The 21,625-nt window shown below is 38.9% G+C and overlaps 1 long non-coding RNA gene across 1 annotated transcript in view; it reads right to left on the bottom strand.

Annotated features, from left to right (window-relative positions):
- Nucleotides 1-15,356: 15,356 nt before the first annotated feature.
- Nucleotides 15,357-21,625, bottom strand: part of LOC126064799 (uncharacterized) — a 50,492-nt gene continuing 44,223 nt past the window's right edge. Inside the window, exons 2-3 of the long non-coding RNA XR_007514642.1 lie at nucleotides 17,295-17,375; nucleotides 15,357-15,628 (exon numbers count right to left, since the gene is read on the bottom strand). This is a non-coding gene — a long non-coding RNA (uncharacterized LOC126064799). The remainder of the gene's footprint in view (nucleotides 15,629-17,294; nucleotides 17,376-21,625) is intronic.

Below are 21,625 nucleotides of genomic sequence, written 5' to 3'. Positions count from 1 at the left end.
GCTGAACAGTGTCTGAATCACTGTCCTGCTACTTATTACTGTGTGAACTTGGAAAGTCCTTTAACATTCTTGACCTCCTTTTATGTGGACATCGCCCTACCTTGTTCATACAGGTATTTTGAGGATCAGAGATATATAATATACATGAATAAACTGTGTGATGTGCCATGCTGATATGCATTCTATTTTACTGTATCATGATAAATTTGTACAATCTGAATCTATAGAACCAGCCCCTGACTTTCATAGCACTGGCCCCAGTGCTCTGAAAAAACCAAAAAATCAAACCCGTTGATTCCGACTCATAGCACCCTATAGGGATAGAGTAGAACTGCCCCATATGGTTTCCATGGAGCAGCTGGTGGATTCAAACTGACTACATTTTGGTTGGCAGGTGAACTCTTCACCACAAGGCTCCAGGTCTCTGCATGAGCCTGTGGAAATGTATTCAGGCCTCTAGACTATGATATCAGATAAATACCACATTAACACCTTTTACTAGTGTGTTCTTAATTCAGTGATATTTCCGAACCTCAATAATAGAGAATTCTAGTCTATACATAATCACACCTAAAGGTCACATTCGTCTTGCCTGAAATGAAAGAAAGTAGCAATTTCACGGCCCTTAAATGAATATGGTAAACAAGTACCTCGGGTAATATCTTGGATTCCAGACAGCAATTCATTTATGCATATTTTCTATACTGATCTGTCATTCAAATTAAGGTTTCTGAGAAAAATTCAAGAGGAAAACGAGAAATACTAATTCAAATTTAATGTAAGGTCAATTGGGAACCTTTAGTTTCTAGAAGTAATTGTAAAAATGCTGCCTTAGACGAAATAAGAACATATAAATACTAAATAAATAGACAAGGGTAGCAAAAGCTATTGATGGGGAATTAGAAAAAAACTGAAAGAGGTACACAAACAGCTATTATGTCAAATGAAAAAATCAGGTGGGCAAGGATTTTCAGGAGAAGTTTGACAGTATTGCCGTGGTACATCATAAGAAAACAAACAGAGAATTTGTGGTATTATGAAATTATGTTTTGATCACGTTTGTTCCTTTGTTTTTAGCATCAATTGAATATTTGCTCAAAAAATCACATTCCCTGAAACAAAATGATAACGATTAAAGACCAGATGGTTCATTTATGTTATGAAATGGAGAGTTTTGGATGTTCCATCAATCTCCTCACAATGGTATGTCAAACTGGCTTTGTAGTCTGAATTAAGTTACTGAGACAAAGTTATAGGATTCTTCAATTCTAACTACCAGCTTTATTACTAATTGTTCATGAGAATGAATTCAATCTTTACTGAGAAGTGGGGACAAAAAAGGTACATTTAAAAAGAAAATGATCATCTTTCAAATTAACTAGAATCAGGAGACAATACAGAATTTAAAAATGTGAACATTCAAGTATCTCAGAGAGTTTAAGTTGATCATCTTATTAGTTTTTTAGGATTGTGGCAGAAAATCTTGGGGTTAAAATATGCCACATGCTGAGTATAAATTTCAATAAGTTATTAAAAAATTAAGGAAACGGAAGAAAAATTACTTGCTCATTTAGGCATTATTCAGGACTTTGGGGACCGAGTGTTTTGTCTGTTTAGGGGTCCTACAACTTAGAAGTGCATGTGGAAAATTGATTAAGGGTCCAGGAAAAAAAAAAAAAGAGAATAAAAGGATTAGGAGACAGGCCCTCTAAGTAAATATTCAAGAAATAGTGGTTATTTAACTTGGACACAAAAGGGCTGTCTTCGTTTATTTGAATGAAGACAGTGACTATTGAGTTTGATCTCCCCCAGGCCTGGAACAGAGGAAATAAGGAAGAAAGGGAGGTTAGTTACAAGGAAGGACTGTCTATCTCTAAAGGCTCCTAAACACCACTGAGATTACCAAAGGAAGGCACAGACTAGCTTTTCCAGAGACTTGGCTTTGGGGAAGGAAACCATCTATTAGTGAGTTTATCAAGCCATATATTTTCTTAAATCTTTTTCCATCTGCATCTATTTTTGAAAAAAAAAAAAATGCTCTTTTATAGGAAAATTCTCTTTACTGTGCCCCTCCCACTCCTTAACACTCCCCTACCCCTAATAAGTGACTTTGTTTAAACCCAAATAATTTGTGTATCAAGGTAGGATTAAAGTTCCATTAGTCACTAAGTAGTCTTAAATACTCTCTTCTTTCAGGTATGAATAGTCAAAAGAATAAAAACACAAGGAATGAGTCGGAATAAAACTGTTCTCCTTGAAAGGATATTCAGTAAATACAGTCATTCATTTCTAATGCATACAGTGAGGCTTCTACTTGTCATTTATAGAATTCACTTGTTACTAGGAAACTATCTTGGCTCTTGATTAAACCTTACCGAGGTAGATCCTTTTAAAAGAAAGAAGGGTAAGCTCAAGAGAAGAAAGGTAGGCAGCTTAATTCTAGCTGTTATCAAGGTCACAATCTGCTCTTTGGGATTATGAATGCCAGCTTGGTAGGAGAAGGCACTCCACCCCCTCTTGTCCCAAAAGCCTCCATGTCAATACGGAACATATGGTCTTTCAGTGGAAGCTGCCTACTCCATCCCCAGAGCTTCCTTTGTGCCTTCAAAGAACAAGTTCTCAGAGAAAAAAAGAAATAATTCTTAAATTCTGATAACCAAACCACTTGGGCTATGTTTCCAAGTTTGACAACGGAGCCATTTCAAAATTAGTCCAGAACTAATTTTCAGCTGGCAGCAGCTTATCTTTATTTTTTGGGCATTATAATCAGCAACCACCAAAAATATTAGTGTCTCCAAACATGCCACTGAGTTCAGGAATTGTATACAACTGTATTGACCAGGAATCCTTGTCAGGATGATTTTCAAAAGTATTTTGCTGTGCTCTCTCTCTCTCAGTGGTTGAAGTACCCAGCTGCTAATCAAAAGGTTGATGTTTGGAACCTATCACCCACTCCATAGGAGAAAGATGCAGCAGTCTGCTTCTGTAAAGATTACATCCTTGGAAACCCTATGGGGCAGTTCTACTCTATCCTATAGGGTAGCCATGAGTTAGAATGGAGTCTAAGGCAATGTATTTTACTGAGAGTGAAGGAGGGAGGAGAGAAGGTGAGGATGGTTAGAAGAATTGACAAAGATGATTTTGAGTTCATTAAAATATGCTTTCAGTGAATTGATATTCGATTCTAGACCCCCAACGGAGAGGAGACTGCTATGAATGAAAAAACCCAGACACAAAAAAGCTCAAGAAAAGATAGATGAACCTGTTATAAAAGACTGTCACTGATAATAGATCATAACCTCAGTCATGTGATTACTGGAGGGAAGCTGAAGAGCCTTGCCTCAGCGTGACAGGAGCAAGTAACACTGGAATAAGGATGGCTTGTGTTGCATACCTGAAAATGTAATACACCATGATGGTTTTGATAAGATGAATTTGTGATGGCTTCCCAGAGCACACATATCACACTTCTGAGGCCTGTTAATCTGGAAAGAGGAAAAAAATATTTAACTTTTTATCATGCAAATTTTCAAACCCATACAAGAGTTGAAAAAATAGTATAATGAACTTCTTTGTACAAATCACCAAGCTTCAAAAATTATCCATTCATGGCCAAACTTGTAATATGTATAACTCCCACTTCCTGTACCCTTCCTGGATTTTGAAGTAAATCCCAAACATCATATTATTTTATCTGTAAATATTAACATGTGTCTCTAAAATATAGGGATTTTTTAAAACTTAAAATTATTAGCACTTAACATCACACTTGGGAACCCTGATGGTGTAGTGGTTAAGAGTTCAGCTGCTAACCCAAACCAAAAGATCAGCAGTTCAAATTCTCCTTGGAAACCCTACTCTTTCCTATAGGGTCGCTGTGAGTCGGAATTGACTTGATGGCAATGGGTTTAGTTTTTGGTTTTTAACATCACACTTAAAAATATTAACAATAATTGAAGAAGATAATTTTGAAGTGAATGAAATTAGGGTTCTAGCAAATTCCCTAGAAGAGACCATGCCAGACTATTAAATATAATCATTAATGTGATTTTCTTTTATCCCAGTTTGATGATGCCTGGGAGCAAGAATATGGGAGGCTAAGCAAGAAGACTTAGGTGTTTGATCTAGGTACCCCGTTCTGAGAACATGTCAACATAAATGGATTGAATTTATCTACAATAAAGAGAAGATAAAAATTCCTTGGTTTTCTACACGTAAAGGGAATCCAATTTCAGTTTTTGCTTTAGTATGGAACTTTTTCTATTGGTCCAGTGAGAAATTAAGACAGATATGCTAGCAACGACTGTATTTCTGTAACCTATAAAATAATGATAGGTCTAATTGGTAATCATGTTTTTGTGCATCATTGCACTCCTCTGTAATAGGCTGTGCGTGGAATGCTAAAAAAAAGTGGCCCCACAAGATCACTTAGCTATATACGTGTTACAGGGTCTGTCACATCTGGTGAGCCTGCAGTTCCAGCAGAAAGAGTGTAATAAACGTTAGACACACAAGAAGTCAGCCCAGCTAATTCTAAAACCCTAGAGAAAAATATGTTTATTATCCCCCTAAAATGATGATCAACCATTCACTTGAAGCATAAGAGCTGACGTTTTAATTACTTTTCCTCTGCTGTTTCAGTTTCTAATTGTATTCTTAATATTTTATTTCAAGGCTTGAAGTTATAGATTTAGTCATGTATGAATGCGTTTCGTCTATATAGTCTAAACATAGAGTCTGGCCAATGTCAAGAAACATTGTTTTAATCAGCATTTCATTTAGCCACAATTTCTTCTAGAAGGCCATGAACAGTTCTCATTCCCTATAAAGGGGCAACCATAGGTATCTATATTTTTTTACCAAATGATTCCACTTTCCTTTCCTCACCTACTCAATCCAAAGGGAGTCAATTCAGTAACTTACAAAGAAAACTGGTATGAAAAAAAGGCCCATTAGCTTCCCTGTCTTTATAATGTGCATTAGAAAAAGGTAGCAGGGAAGGTAAAGCTAGAAGGGTATGTAGACAGTGGAGTCATAGACACTGTGGCCTTGAAAAGTTGCATGGAGGCAGACAAGAAAAGCACAGGTGCCCTTGGAGATGGAGTAACCAATCCTGGAATGACACACTCTTCAATTCCAGATTTGGTGTGTTCTTATAAAAAAAACTATTTTTTTTTTCTAGAAGTAACTTGAGCAGACCTCTGTTCTTACAACTAGAAAAGCCTAACAAAGAGAGAAACGTATTTTGAAAACAAACAGAACCCTCCTTCCCCTGATCTCATAGTGAAAATCTGAATGACTCTCAGTCCCTTTATTTCTCTTTCTTGCATGTTTTCTATTTTGCCAGGATAGGCTTTAGAGCTCTGGTCTGTCCTTACCTATGAATTTTAGAGATTTTTAATTTTCATTAAGCTCCCAAATTGTGCAGTTTCCTTTTGCGATACCTGTCCCAGCTGCCTTCACAACTCATCATGGTTAGTTGATACTCCCTGACCCCACTGCCCATGCCCTGGGGTTGCCTCCTGTGTCCCCAAAGCTTACCTTCTTTGGTCAAACTTTCAACACTGGATTTATTTGACACACTGCTACCCATTTAAGGCTCTCATATATTTTGCTTTCTGTACCAGGGAACTGTTTTCAACCTAGCTGTGATATGAAAAGCTTCTAACAGGTAAATTTCATTAATACTAACTCAGTGGCAACGAACAAGAACAACAACTAAGAGCTTCAAAACTATGCCTCTCCCAAGAATATTTATATTTTTACCAGGGACAAGTCCTTCCTAACAACAATGAAAAGATCTGTAAAAGTGAAAATTGAAGCAGGAAAGGCAAGAATCATCTGTTTCCCAAAGATGTTTTCCAATGGTGGTAGCCAGTGAAGTACGACCCCTGGAACTAATTTATAATATAATTGCCTACTGAAAGTCCAAATCTCCTTGACCTCTGAACTCTTTGTGAATGTTGTATTTTACTCCATAATGTAATATCTTTCTGAAAATTAGGGTTAGAGAAATATTGCTGTTAGTTGCCACCAAGTGGATTCCAACTTGTGGCGACCTCATGTGTGCAGAATAGAATTACTCTACAGGGTTTTCAAGGCAGTGACTTTTCAGAAAGAGATCACCAGGACTGTCTCCTGAGATCCCTCTGGGTGGGTCTGAACCTCCAACCTTTCAGCTAGTAGTCGAGCACTTAACTGTTTGCAACACCCAGGGGCTTCTTAGTTAGGAAAATAGAAAGGAATAATTTATTTAAGGGTGTTTTCCCAGGTTACATAGTTTCACTAACAAACTCAACATTTAAGAACTCACAAGACGGTCTGTATTTTGTGTCAGTTTATCAGGTATTCAGCTATATTTTGGCCAGAAAACATTTCTAGATTAGTCAATCATCATCAATACTCAGCTTCATCACTCATCACTGTCATCCTTGTCATCATCATAAGCTAGTGTCCTGCCTCTTAATCATTTTTTGCAAGCGCTTTCATTAGTTCTACCTCCCTTTGTCAGTGAAAGGGTTGTGTTGCCCTGGAGACAGACTGAAAAAAAAAAAAAAAGACAGAAAGGGTTTTCTCTGTTCAATCAAAGGACTAATCTACTTCAAACAATTTTAAACATTTTTTAAAATGCAATTTCTTTTGTTAACTCTTAACAGAAGTGAACCTATTTTAAATCAGCTTGCTCATGCATATCTATTTTCTAATATCACTATGTTCCAAACAGGTCAAAAATTTTATTGCTTGTATTCTTACCACAAAAGGGTATTTTTCCCTTTAATGATTTATTACTAGAGTTTATTATTCTATATTTAAAGAAAATTCAACCAAATACCTTGGCTGGCTAATCTAACTCAAGGTAATATTATTTAAGTGCAACAAAAACTTTTACTAGCACTTAAAACTCTTACCTGCTCTTCCCAACCATCCATTACTTTAACTGCACTGCCATAGTAATACATCCTCTAGTTTCCTATGTGTCTGTCAATTTGCAGCACTGTGGAAGGTTGTGTGTTGCTGTGATGCTAGAAGCTATGCCACCGGTATTCGAATACCAGCAGGGTCACCTGTGGTGGACAGGTTTCAGGTGGGCTTCCAGACTAAGACAGACTAGGAAGAAGAACCTGACAGTTTACTTCTGAAAAGATTTAGCCTTTTGAATAGTGGTGGAACATCATTTGATATAGTGCTGGAAAATGAGCCCCTCATGTTGGCAGGCACTCAAACGGCAACTGGAGAAGAGCTGCCTCCTCAAAGTAGAGTCGACCTTAATGACGTGGATGGAGTAAAGCTTTCAGGACCTTCATCTGCAGATGTGGCATGACTCAAAATGAGAAGAAACAGAGGCAAACATCCACTAATAATCAGAACCCAGAATGTACAAAGTATGAACCTAGGAAAATTGGAAGTCATCAAAAAGGAAATGGAATGCATACACACTGATATCCTAGGCATTAGTGAGTAGAATGGACTAGTATTGGCCATTTTGAATCAGACAATCATATGATCTACTATGCCAGAAATGACAACTTGAAAAGGAATGGCCTTGCATTCATCGCCAAAAAGAACATTTCAAGATCTATCCTGAAGTACAATGCTGTCAGTGATAGAATACTATCCATATGCCTACAAGGAAGACCAGTTAATATGGCTACTATTCAAATTTATGCATCAACCACTAAGGCCAAAGATGAAGAAACTGAAGGGTTTTTCTACCAACTTCTGCAGTCTGAAATTGATAGAACATGCAATCAGGGTGCATTGATAATTGCTGGAGATTGGAATGAGAAAGTTGGAAACAAAGAAGGGTTGGTATCTGGTAAATATGGCCTTGGTGATAGAAATGATGCCTGAGACCACATGATGGAATTTTGCAAGACCAACCACATCTTCACTGCAAATACCTTTTTCACCAGCATAAGCAGCGACTATACATGTGAATCTTGACATATGGATACACAGGAATCAAATCGACTACATCTGTGGAAAGAGACAATGTATCATCAGTCAGAACAAAGTCAGGGGCTGACTGCAGAACAGATCATCAATTGCTCATGTGCAAGTACAAGTCAAAACTGAAAAAAATTAGAACAAATCAATGAGAGCCAAAGTATGACCTTGAGCACATCCCACCTGAGTTTAGAGACCATCTCAAGAACAGATTTGACACGTTGAACACTAATGACTGAAGACCAGACGAGTTGTGGAATGACATCAAGGACATCATACGTGAAGAAAGCAAGAGGTCATTAAAAAGATAACATAGAAAGAAAAGACCAAATGGAAGTCAGAAGAAACCCTGAAACTTGCTCTTGAAAGTTGAGTAGCTAAAGCAAAAGGAAGAAATGATGACATAAAAGAGTTGAACAGAAGATTTCAAAGGGCAGCTCAAGAAGACAAAGTAAAGTATTATACTGACATGTGCAAAGTACTGGAGATGGAAAAGCAAAAGGGATGAACTCTCTTGGCATTTCTCAAGATGAAAGAAATGAAGAAAAAATTCAAGCCTCTAGTTGCAACATTGAAGGATTCTATGTGGAAAATATTAAAGGACTCAGAAAAATATTAAGGGATGGAAGGAATATGCAGAGTCACTATACCAAAAAGAATTGGTCAACATTCGACCATTTCAGGAGGTTCCAAATGAGCAGGAACCAATGGTACTGAAGGAAGAAGTCTAAGCTGCACTGAAGGCATTGGTGAAAAACAAGCCTCCAGGAATTGACGGAATGCCAAATGAGATGTTTCAACAAACGAATGCAGTGCTGGAAGTACTCACTCTCTATACCAAGAAATTTGGAAGACATCTACCTGGTCAGCTTCCAACCTGAGGGGCTCATCTTCCAGCACTATATCAAACAAGATCCATATTTATGCCTATTCCCAAGAAAGGTGATCCCATCGAATGCAGAAATTATCGAACAATATCATTAATATCATATGCAAGTGAAATTTTGCTGAAGATCATTCAAAAGTGGCTGCAGCAGTATATCAACATGGAATTTCCAGAAATTCAAGCCAGATTCAGAAGAGGATGCAGAACCAGCGATATCATTGCTGATGTCAGATAGATCCTGGCTGAAAGCAGAGACTACCAGAAGGGTATTTACCTGTATTTTATTGACTATGCTAAAAAAAAAAAAAAAAAAAAAATTTTTTTCTATGCAAAGGCATTTGACTGTGTGGATCATAACAAATTATGGATAACATTGCAAAGAATGTGAATTCCAGTACTTAATTGTTTTCATGAGGAACCTGTACATAGATCAAGAGGCAGTCATTGGAACCGAACAACGGGATACTGCTTGGTTTAAAGTCAGGAAAGGTGTGGGTCAGTGTTGTATCTTACCTATTCAGTCTGTATGCTGAGCAAATAATCCAAGAAGCTGGACTATACAAAGAAGAATGGGGCATCGGGATTGGAGGAAGACTCATTAACAACCTTCAATATGCAGATGACACAATCTTGCTTGCCGAAAGTGATGAGGACTTGAAGCACTTACTAATGAAGATCAAAGCCCACAGCCTTCAGTACGGGTTATACCTCAACATAAAGAAAACAAAAATCTTCACAACCAGACCAAAAAGCAACGAAAAGATAAACAACAAAAAGGCTGAACATGGCAAGGATTTCCTTTTACTTGGATGCACAACCAACATCCGTGGAAGCAGCGGTCAAGAAATCAAAAGACACATTGCATTCAGCAAATCTACTGCAAAAGACCTCTTTAAAGTGTTGAAAAGCAAAGATGTCACCCTGAAGACTAAGGTGTGCCTGACCCAAGCCATGGTGTTTTCAATCACCTCCTACGCATGCGAAAGCTGGATGATGAATAAAAAAGACTGAATAATTGACGCCTTTGAATTGTGGTGTTGGAGTAGAATATTGACTATACCATGGACTGCCAAAAGAATGAACAAATCTGTCTTGGAAGAAGTACAACCAGAATGTTCTTTAGAAGCAAGGATGACAAGACTTCATATTACATGCATTGGACATGTTATTGGGAGGGATCACTACCTGGAGAAGGACATCATGCTTGGTAAAGTAGAGGGTCAGCAAAAAAGAGGAAGACCCTCAATGAGATGGAGTGACACGGTGTCTGCAACAATGGGCTTAAGCATAACAACGATTGTGAGGATGGCACAGGACTGGGCAGTGTTTTGTTCTGTTGTACATAGGGTCACTCTGAGTCAGAATTGACTCTATGGCATCTAACAACAAGTTTCCTAAGAAATCACTAAGCATAGCAGCAGTAACTGTATCTTTAACTTTTATTGTAATTTTTTTTTCATTTGACATCAGAATTGTTTTATGAGTTGATGGGGGGTATTAATTTATACCACTCTTTGAACTTCCTTTATATGTCCATGATGGAAACTTATGGAGAATTAACAATTATCCTCAAGAAACAATTAGGTTTTCTATTTCATTTATTTTAAGTATGTTTACAGTCCCCAGGAATTGCAGAGATGCAAGATACTTTACTCCTGAGTTTGCATATTCGACTAAACTATTCATCTCAGTAATGTGGTACTCCAGTCACTGGTGCGTCAACTCAGATGCCATCACCCTGGCCAATCCTATAGAACTTGGTGGCAAATGAGTACCTCGATTTAGTTTGCTGCCAGTTGAACCTGCAGTGTTGAATCAAACATGCTTTCTGGATAATCAACTCCAAGACAGGCATTAAAGCCAAATCCAATATCAACTTTAACCAACATATTTGCCTTGGACATTTCCCTTTCTCAATAGGACTGAGAAAAAGAAAATAACAGAAATGGATATTATCAGGGTGCTAAAAAACAGATATTGAAATCTCTAAAGACAGCTTTGGAGAAGAACCAAAAACCAAATAATATATACAATCTTACTTAGAGTCAAACGGGTAATCATATTTTCAAAAAAGCAAGGAGTAAACCACTTTGCAAACATGACTATCTATCTAAAGAGTCCTCTTTCAAATACAACAAATGGAAAGCTGTTGAATTATTAACACAAACTATTAGCCAGAAGCATTTTATTTCTAATGTTATTATTATTTTGATATAGTAGAACCAATTCTTACTCTTTTAAGGTGGAACTTTCTTATTGATAAAATACTTTTTCTGCCTCATACTCTAAAGATCTACTTGATAGAAAAAAGAGAATAGCAGAGTAATTGATAGAAAGGTAGTAGTCCTTCCTTCAAGAATCTCCACGACCATGGATACATCATCTTAATTATACGGTAATTTTGCCTTTGATGCTATCTTAAAATCCAGAATAAGATTTATCTCATTAAAATGCTCAGTGACACATTTTCACCACACCAGAAAGCATGAGGATATTCAAATGATGCATTCTCAGACCTGGGCTTCAGATCTCTGTCATTCACCAAGCTTCATTCACCGAGGAATTGTGCTGGAGCTTAAGCTTCTCCGGTGTAAAATATGAGACAGCTACTTTTAGACTGGGTGGTGCAAATGGCTAACACACTTGGCTGCTACCAGAGAGGGTGGAGGCTTGAGTCCATCCAAAGGCATCTCAGAAGAAGGTCCTGTCTATCCACTTCTGAAACATCAGCCATTGAAACCCCTATGGAGCACAGTTCTACTCTGACACACAAGGGGTCACCACGAGTCAGAATCAACTCAATGGCAACTGTTTATGTTTTGTGTTACACTTAGGCTACAAAAGTAAGCTTCCAATACAGGGGAATACATATGTGGTAAACTTCATGTAGCCCTGCCCCTCGCCCTCTTCCTCTCTTAAGGGAAACGTAGGAAATGAAGGTTGGTAAGATAAATTACAGCCTTTGTCACTGTAGACGTTCTTGGGGCTGCAATTGCTGTTTTGTTTTGTTTTGTTTTTCTCTGCCACAATCAAATCTAAACTCCCTTCTTCTCAGCTACCACATTTGCTGGGCCGTGATCCAGACTCTCAGCCCCATAGGGCCATGACTTTGTTCACTATGCTATTTTAGCCGGGGTTGCTCTACCTGCCCATTTAAAAAAAAAAAAAAAGCCCATTTACAGTCACAAATTTGGCAAAAAATATCAAGAGGTACCAAGTAGATTACCGGGGTGCTAAATGTACTCTGTTCCAATTGTGTAATAGCAACCCCACAACTTCCTGATGATCAGAGTCGATTATTCCCAGCAAGATGCTAACTCCTCTCCTTGTTTGCTGGTCCCTGGACACAAGGACTCTAAAATTCTCAAATGGCAGCGATAGCTTGCAGCTTAGTGGAACTCTTTCTATGTCTCCTGGTGGAAGACCAGGGCCTCTAACCCAGAGTTGCATGGAGGAAAACAAAAGTCCCCCAGCGGGTCATTGGAAATAATGGAAAGTGGGGTAATTCCTGTTCCCATCTTTTGGTTGTCTTCCTTTTGGGAAAACCGCACCCCATAAAGTTCTTTGATTCCATCTTGATACGCATCTTAAAGAATAGTGGCCAATCTTTGCAAAGTATTGCCTCTAAGCTGACAAGTCAGCTATGCTTTCAGTAGGCTATTCCAATGTTCCAATACAATGGCAGCTTTGGGTTGGTGTGGTATATAATTTGAATAGTGAATCCCTTGGTCATTGTTATAGACTGAATTGTGCCCCCTCAAAATATGTGTTGTAAATTCTAACCCCTATAAAAAAAAAAAAAAAATTTTTTTTTTTTTTTTTTTAACCCCTATATACCTGTAGTTAAAATCCCATTTGGCAATCAGTTTTTCTTGCTGCGTTAATAAGGCAGTATTAGTACAGGGTATGTTATCAGTCAATCTCTTTTGAGATATAAAAGAGCAGATTAAGCCAGCACAAATGGAAGTGAAGATACATGCTACACAATAGACAAGGAACCTAGGAATAAAAAAAAAAAAACAAAACTGAAAAAAGACAAGGACCCTTCCCCAGAATGGACAGAGAGAAACAGAGAGGCTTCTCCTAGAGCCAGTGCCCTGAATTCAGACTTCTAGCCTCCTAAATTGTGAGAAAATACATTTCTGTTCATTTAAAGCCACCCACTGATAGTATTTCTGTTAGAGCAGTACTACATAACTAAGACGGTCATGATCTCACTTATGCACTTCACTTGTCACAAAATGAGCCCTCTGATCTGGCATGATGTGACATAAAAGTCTGTGCTGATGGGGAGCTGATGCAACAGAGGTGGATGCCGTGGGGGTCTAGGCTGCCTGCTCATGATGCTGATGCACCTTGCTTGTGCCTTCTAGTCTTGTTCAACCCCTTATGTACCACTGCTGTTGTACAATGTATTGTCCCTGGGCACATCCAATCTTACAGCTTTATGAATCTGACAAGACCTAGTTTATGATGTATTGTTTTGGACACAAGGTTACTTGGTGACCCATGATGACAAATTTCATCTGTATCAGAGCCTGGTCCTAAGTGGTTTTTCAAAAGGTGTGTACCTCTTCAGTAGAGATGGATCTCAGGAACCTATGTTGTGGTTTATATTGTAAGTAATCCCAGGAAACACCAGCAGGAAGTGGAGGAGAGAGACAGAAAATAAAAAGCAGACAATAAAGGATTTGTTATCAAGCAAGTTACCACTGCAGGTAACTAGAGGTTAATCTTGCTGGAGGAGGCTGTGATCCAGTGTAAAAGGCATGCTTCAGATTTATCCCACCTGAGGGATGATGGAGCTGGGGTTTTGGTACACCAACTCCTATTAGTCACTAGTTGAGGGCTGTTTCCAGTCAGGGCATTAATTCTTTGCCTCTTTCAGCTTACTGTGGGCAGCAAAGTGGGCTCTAGAGGACAGAGAAAGCCCCAGGCAGAAAGTGCGGTAGGAATTTGGTCAGAGGGCACTTAAGAGGGGAAGGTGAGGGATATGGACAGGGTACTGACAGTGTCTGGTATAAGATCCCAAAACCCACTGCCATCAAGTAGATTTCAACTTATAGCAACCCTATAGGGTTTCCAAGACTGTAAACCTTTACAGAAGCAGACTACCACATATTTCTTTTGGTTGAGCAACTTTGTGTGGCATTTTTTTCCCCAGGGTTGGCATGATCTTGAAAACTCATCTGCCGAGGCCTGGTGGGTTGGCACCACCAATCTCTTAGTTAATAGCTGAGCACCTTAACTACTGTGCCACCAGCATTCCTTGAAGTGATACTCTAAAGAGGCACTTTTCATATTGGGAGTTGGGTGGGCAAGGGGATGCCCGAATCAGAATCACTTATGGGATTTTGCAAACCAGACACAACACCCTATAACTCTGTTCTGATAGTAATTTGCCCCCTACCTCCCTAGGGCAATGATGCTCTGTGTTAAATAATGGAAGTTTATTGCATACTTCAGGCAGGTTGAGAGGAAGAAAGTAACAAAAAAAAAAAAAAAAAAATTAAACGCCTCAGATGTAAGCAGCTGAACTGGCACAGTTCTGACCTCTTTTCTAAGGAAGGAAAGTGTGATATTAGAGCAATTTCAATTCTATTGTAGGAAACCTGATGCCATAACAAGTTTCAAAGAAAGTAGCTATTTTGATCATAGATATGACTTATGCTACCATTTTAAGTAAATATTTTTTCTTCATCAGTTAAAATAGTTACTTTATTAATAAATGGAACAGTATTGACAGCCTATATATAAAGTCATACTGTATTTTCCGAAAAATAACTGTGATTCTAAGAGTAGCATTTTTAAGAATTAAAAGGCATTAGTAGCTTTCTAGGAGCCCTGGTGGTACAGTAGTTAAAGCGCTCAGCTGCTAATGGGAAGGTCGGCATTTCGAACCCAGCAGCCACTCTGTGGGAGAAAGATGTGGTAGTCTGTTTCTGTAAAGATTTACAGCCGTGGAAACCTTATGGGGTAGTTCTACTTTGTCCTATACAGTCACTATGAATCGAAATCAACTTGATGGCAGTAGGTTTGGTGTTTGGTTTAGCAACTTTGTGTGTCATTTTTTTCCCCAGTGTTGGCATGATCTTGAAAAGTCTAAGGCCTAAGCACGAGATCCTAGAAAGTTCATAAACATTTAGAAAAACACAGTAATTCCTACTAGTAAGCTAAAATTTTACTTGCTTTCTCTTTCTATATTGAATATCTTACTGTACTCTTTCAGTTCTGTGTTTGTTCAACAGAGATAAGGGTGTTTGTTGAATGCTTTAATTTTTACTTTCTGACAACCAAAAGCACTCACAAGCAGGCACACAGAAAACTTATGTCAGCCAAGCTAAAATGCTCTGCTATTAGGTGCAAAGCAAATGGCTTTAGGTGAGAGGTCAGATGGCTATATGTGCAAAAAAATAAGAAAGTATTCAGGTATAGAAAAAAAAAAAGTGCATTGATTTATATTAATTAAATCATTCAGTACCTAGAATAATACAGGCTTACCAAAAGACTCTAAAATCTCAAACTCGTTGGAGTAGGTTATATTGGCTCTTCTTGCCTGAAAGTCTCCTTCTTAGAACAGCTGATTACTCATTCTGGCAGAAAGTCATCGTGGTGACAGATAGCATCCTCCTGCCCAGAAAGGCCAGCCTCTTATTCTGTGTGAATTTTGAAGAACTTTGTGCTTTCCAGTTAGAAATTTCATTCAGGAGTAGTTGTTTCATCATACCAGACACAGCAGCATTGTGGAAATCCCTCTCCACCACAGACATTCTAGTGTAGTATTTTATTTTTTGGCTATGATTAAGACAAACAAAAAATAATACTATGGTAAGGAATGGGAGATACAAAGTGATGATTGAGATAAACTCAAGTTCAATGCAAGTTTTTTCTTCATCAATAAAAGCACCTGTTGAGCAGATAATTATTTAAGTCCATACATTTAAACAAAGATGCCCTCCTGTGCACGAATCTTGCACATTAGAAATTTATTAGCTAAAACTTATTGTTCCACGATGTATTAACTCCTATTGCTGCTGTAACAAATTACCACAAGCTTTAGCATCTTAAATCTACACAAATTTATTATCTTACAGTTCTGGAGGAGTCCTGGTGGCACGGTGGTTAAGAGCTATGACTACTAACTAAAAGGTCAGCAGTTCGAATCCACCAGCTGCATCTTAGAAACCCTATGGGGCAACTCTACCCTTCTGTCCTATAGGGTTGCTATGAGTCAGAATTGACTCGAAGGTAATGGGTTGGAAGTCAGAGGACCAGAGTAGATCTTGTTGATTCCAAAGCACGGTAACCCCACATGTACAGAATAGAACTGCTATATAGGGTTTTTGGCTGTGATCCTTCAGAAGCAGAACACCAGGCCTGTCTTCTGAAGTATCTCTGGGTAGGTTCAAACAACCAACCTTTCAGCTAGTATTCCGGCACTTAACTTGTTGTACCACCCAGGAACTGATTAAAATTGAGATCTCCGCAGGGCTATGTTCCTTCTGGAGACCCTAGAAGAGAATCTGTTGCCTAGCTCTGTCCTTTACTGGCTCAATGGACAAATTACTTAACTTCTCTGAACTTGTGTTTTTGCTTTTATTTGTAAGAAAGGTAATTTATAATACTCCCTGAGTAAGAACTATTTGAGAAACAAATATTTTAAACTATTAAGCTGGTACCTGATACATAGCAGCCTGTGAATCTTACATAGTCTCGCAAACTAATAACCTGTCATTTAAGTATATTGCTATTATGCATCTTTTTTGTTGTTGTTGTTAAGGAAAAGCCATCGCAGTTCCTAAATACTTTTGTCTTTCCGAACAGGGTAAATACAAGATGAGATCTCATTTAAGTATCAAGAATCTAATTCTAAATTCAGAAAATATTTAAATTAGGGAAGAATGGGCTCAATTATTGTATTATTTTGCCCAGAGACTTGTTTGACAGTGGAAATAAGACAGAAGAATGAATGAAAATCGTGTTATTGGCTTGACTAATAAAGCAATAATGTTTAGAAAACAGGAGAACGCCACTGTGATAGAGTACAGTCATTACTTGGTATTATGAAAGTATGTTTTGTGTAATTTACCTCATGTAGCAACATAACAATCATACCTTAATCAAAACTAAACAAGCCACTATTCAATATTTCTGGTGCTACTTCCTATTAATAAAATAAAATAAAAGATTGCCGTTGAGTCAATTCCAACTGATAGCAACCCCACAGGGCAGAGGAGAACTGCCCCATGGAGTTTCCAAGGAGCACCTGGTGGATTTGAACTGCTAATCTTTTGGTTAGCAGCTGTAGCACTTAACCACCATGCTACCAGGGTTTCCTGCCTCCTGTTAGGCATGTTAAACCAAATTTCTCCCTCTTTTGTATCCTTCCATGGCACTTGGTTGAGCGCTCTGAGCGCAACGAAGGCTGTCTCCTTTGGAACTCTAAGTGGTGCATACTCACCATAGGTACTTTCACAAAAAGACATGTGTGAGCTCCTCTTGTATCATGGAAGCCCCTAAGCAGCCATAGAAAACCTCAGATCTGAAAAAAATAAAAATAATAATAAAAAAAAAGATTAGCACAAGGTAATTGCCAAGAGTTAAGCTCTGGGAATGTCACCAACAGAACTCAGGAAGAACCTCAATTTGCATTCAACAGCTTCTCGGTCCTCTATTGTGAGAAGAAAAGTTGAAGTCTACCTAAGAGACGCGGCTCGCCCTAGGATACCAGCTCTGATTTATCACTAAGGGAACAGTCCTAATAATAGGTTGTCCTGTGTTAGTAATGCTCTTCCCTTATTCTTCTGGCAGGACACTCGTTGAAAACAAGGGATTTCTTCAAGAATACTGATCTTTAAGAAGAACCATAGTTACATTGCACATAACTCCAGGAGAGTGTGCACAGAGGGCAACTGGCAATGCAAATTCAGTATGCGGCTGCCTTGTGTGGTTGATAAAACGTGTACGCCATGCACTTTCTGCTGACCTGGCTCTATATCAGCCAGGAATTTGACAGCTGCTGTAAAAGAATCATCTTATTCTGATTCAGACGTAAGAATGGCCTTTCACCAACTACAGTGCCATCATTACAAGTTGGAAATCTGATAGAGGGGAGACAAAGTAACAAAAACTAATTCTTAATCATCCTAAGCCATCCCAATACTTCTTGAGTATAAAATACATAATATATTCAATACTCTCGAGGTTGGCGAGTCTATATCAAACTTGTTCACGTTAATAATACTCTTGATTACTTTTTAGTATTTTTATCATTTCATTATCTTTTAGGTACATGTTTTTTCTATTGATGTTCTTGTGTATTTTCACCTCCAGATCTAGGAAGTAAAAGGTTTAATTCTGAAGAAGGTAAACATCTGACAACATGATGTTTACCTTCTCTGGCAACATCTGAGCCCATTTCCCCACACAGCTTCAGTTGGCTGAGTATCAGCTGAGGTTGTGGAGAGGGCGTGACCTGTCTTCAGGAGCTGCCGGCTTTCTGCTCCAGGTTCACTCGTTCCAGCTGCCTATCTGTCTCCTGGAGGAGTCCCGGTGTGGCATGAATGGTTAAAGTGCTCGGCTGCTAACCAAAATGTTGGAGGTTCAAGTTCCCTCAGAGGTACCTCAGAAGAAAGTCTCAGTGATTGACTTCCAAAAAATCAGCCACTGAGGACCCTATGGAGACAATTCCACTCTAAAACACACGCGGTTGCCATGAGTCAGAACTGACTCGACCACAACTGGTATCTTGTCTCTGGAGGTATTTGGTCTATGCCTCAAACACTCTCCAATCCTGCTAATGCAAAGAAACCTCTCCCATATTCTTTGGAAACTTATTTGTGTCTTTTTTATTTTTTAATGATTTCTTATATAAACCACAAAATACTACAGTCAGAATAGATTTATAAATTTCAAAAACCATGAAAATATTTAAGTAGTAGCAATCAAAGAAATAAATGAAAGACAATATAACCACTTAAAACCAAAAAACCAAATCCATTGCTGTTGAATCGATTCTGACTCATAGCAACCCTATAGGACAGAGTACGACTGCCCCATAGGGTTTCCAAGGAGTGGCTGGTGGATTTGAACTGTCAGTCTTCTGGTTAGCAGCCAAATGCTTAACCACTGTGCCACCTGGGTCCCATATAACCACTGAGCATGATTAAGTTACCAAAAAAAAAAAAAACCCAAATCCTGACTTATCTTAGTGAAAGTGGCCACTCATATACCGTTAATCACAGTGTAATTTGGAATAATCATTTGGAAAGCAATTTAGCAACACACAAAAAGGTCATTCATTCATTTAAAAATGCAATGTGCCAGGCACTTTTCTAGGAGTAGAGAATATAAGCAGAATTAGGAAATGATTGTTAATTAGAAGTAGCAGACAAATAGAATAAGATATATTAATAAGAAATAGTATCTACAAAGTATAAAAGGACGTGAGATTTGGGGCTGGGTCAGCAGGGGTTCATTTATGTATTATTCATTCAGTCCTGTACTTGTTCATTCAGCAAGTATTTACTGAGTGTGTTCTCTACTCCAGGTTTTGGTATAGGCACTGGAGGTACAGCTGGAACACAACAGATAAAAATCCCTGCTCCTTTGGAGGTTACTTTCTGGTCAAAGAGACAGGAGATAAACATAATAAATAAGCAGTACTTATAGTACATTGATAATAAGTGTTAAGTAGAAAAACAAAAGAGGAATGGAGAATGTAAGTAGGGGGTTGACATTTTAGGTAGGGTGGCCAGGGAAGGCCTTATAGAGAAGGCCATAATTTTTTTTTTTTAATTGTGCTTTAAGTGAAAGTTTACAAATCAAGTCAGTCTCTCACACAAGAACTTATACACACCATGCTATGTATTCTTAGCTGCTCTCCCCCTCATGAGACAGCACACTCTTCCTCTCTACCCTGTATTCCCCGTGTCCATTCAGCCAGCTCCGGTCCCCATCTGCCTTCTCATCTCGCCTCCAGACAGGAGCTGCCCACAAAGTCTCATGCGTCTACTTGAGCCAAGAAGCTCACTCCTCACCAGTATTATTTTCTGTCTTATAATCCAGTCCAATCCCTGTCTAAAGAGTTGGCTTTGGGAATGACTCCAGTCTTGGGCTAACAGAGGGTCCAGGGACCATGACCTCCGGGGTCCCTCTAGTCTCAGAGAAGGCCATATTTAATGAAAAGTCTAAAGGAAGTGAGGGATAGAGCCACACAGATATCTCTGGTCAGAATATTCCAGGGCAAGATAACTTGAGTGGAAGGGCTCTGAGGGGAGAACATGACTGTGAGGAATAACAGTGAACCAGTGTGACTGGAGTGAAATGAGTGAGGGAGACAGGAGTATGTGGACACAAAGAAGGAATGGAGTACCAGATTATTTAGATCATAGTAAGGACTTTGCTTTTCCTTTGAGTGAGATGTAAGACCACTGGAGGGTTTAAACAGAAGTGATAAGGTCGGGTTTATGTTTTAATCAGATCAGTCTGCTCTGCTGCAAAAAGGGAAGTGGAAACAGAGACCAGTTAGGAGGATAAGCCATCTAGGAGAGAGATGATGTTTTGACAGCGGTGGAAGCAGTGGAAAAAAAGAGAAGCAGTGGAGGAGATGAGAAATGGCTGTATTCAGGATATATTTTGAATGCAAAGCTGACAGAATCTGACAATGAATGGTGTATCGGGGTCCCCAAGATCACCCCCAGTTTTGATGATTTGCTAGGAGAACTCACAGGACTTGATATACTGGCTGCTTTGTTTTATTACAGAAAAAGGATACAAAGTAAAATCAGTGAAGCGAAAAGGCACACATGAGCCTGGAGGAAACCAGGCGTGAGCTTTAAGGACCCTCTCCCAGTGGAGTCATGCAGGATGCACTAATTCCTTTCTGTGGAAGGATATGATTGGCTTGTTTGAATAATTCCATGGGCTGACGGAAAACTGAAGCCCTCCACTCTGGTATTAGCAGGCACTGTGCCTGGTTCACATGATAAGGAGGGTTGTTTGGCTGGAGAACCTTATCTGCAGGAGCGCAATGGGGAAAAGGAATTTGTGGTTAGGCCATTTGAAGTTCCCCAGGCTTTCCCTAGAGGTCAAGGTACACATAACTTTGGGTCGTAATTTTAGGACTTATACCACATAACTACAATCCATAAAATCACACTGGGCCATGTGGACCAGAGTCACATTTATCGACTTAACTCATTGACTTTCCTATCCAAACTTCCAGCCAGGATCTGTATCTTACCAGGTACCCCAATAACTAATATGTATCTATTGCTGTGTAACAGATTATCCCCCAAATTTACTGGCTTAAAATAAAAATAGACATTTACTATCTCTTACAGAATCTGTGGATCACGAGTCTGGAAGCAGCTTAGTTGGGTGGCTCTGACTTAAGGTCTCTCGTAGGATAGTAGCTGAGATGTCAGCTGGGGCTGTAGTCATCTGAAACCTTGACTGGGCCTGGAGGATCTGATTCCGAGGTGGATCACACATGTGGCTGGCAAGTTGATGCCAGTTATTAGCAGAAGAACTTAGTCCTTCTCCTCATGGACCATACATAGGAATGCGTAAGTGTTCTTATCACATGGTACCTGGCCTCCTCCAAAGCCAGTTTTGCAAGAGAGTGCAAAGAAGACATTTCAATGGCCTTCTGACTTACCCTTGCAGAAGTCACACATTGTTACTTCCACTGTATGCTATTTGCCACATAGATCAACAATATTCAGTGTGGGAAAAGACTGTACAAGGGCATGGATACCAGGAGGCAAGGGTTATTGAAGGCCACATAGG

This window comes from Elephas maximus, chromosome 2 (assembly GCF_024166365.1).
Source record: "Elephas maximus indicus isolate mEleMax1 chromosome 2, mEleMax1 primary haplotype, whole genome shotgun sequence".
Lineage (NCBI taxonomy): Eukaryota > Metazoa > Chordata > Mammalia > Proboscidea > Elephantidae > Elephas > Elephas maximus.
The sequence above is the reverse complement of the archived record's forward strand: the minus strand, read 5'-3'. Positions and strand labels throughout refer to the sequence as shown.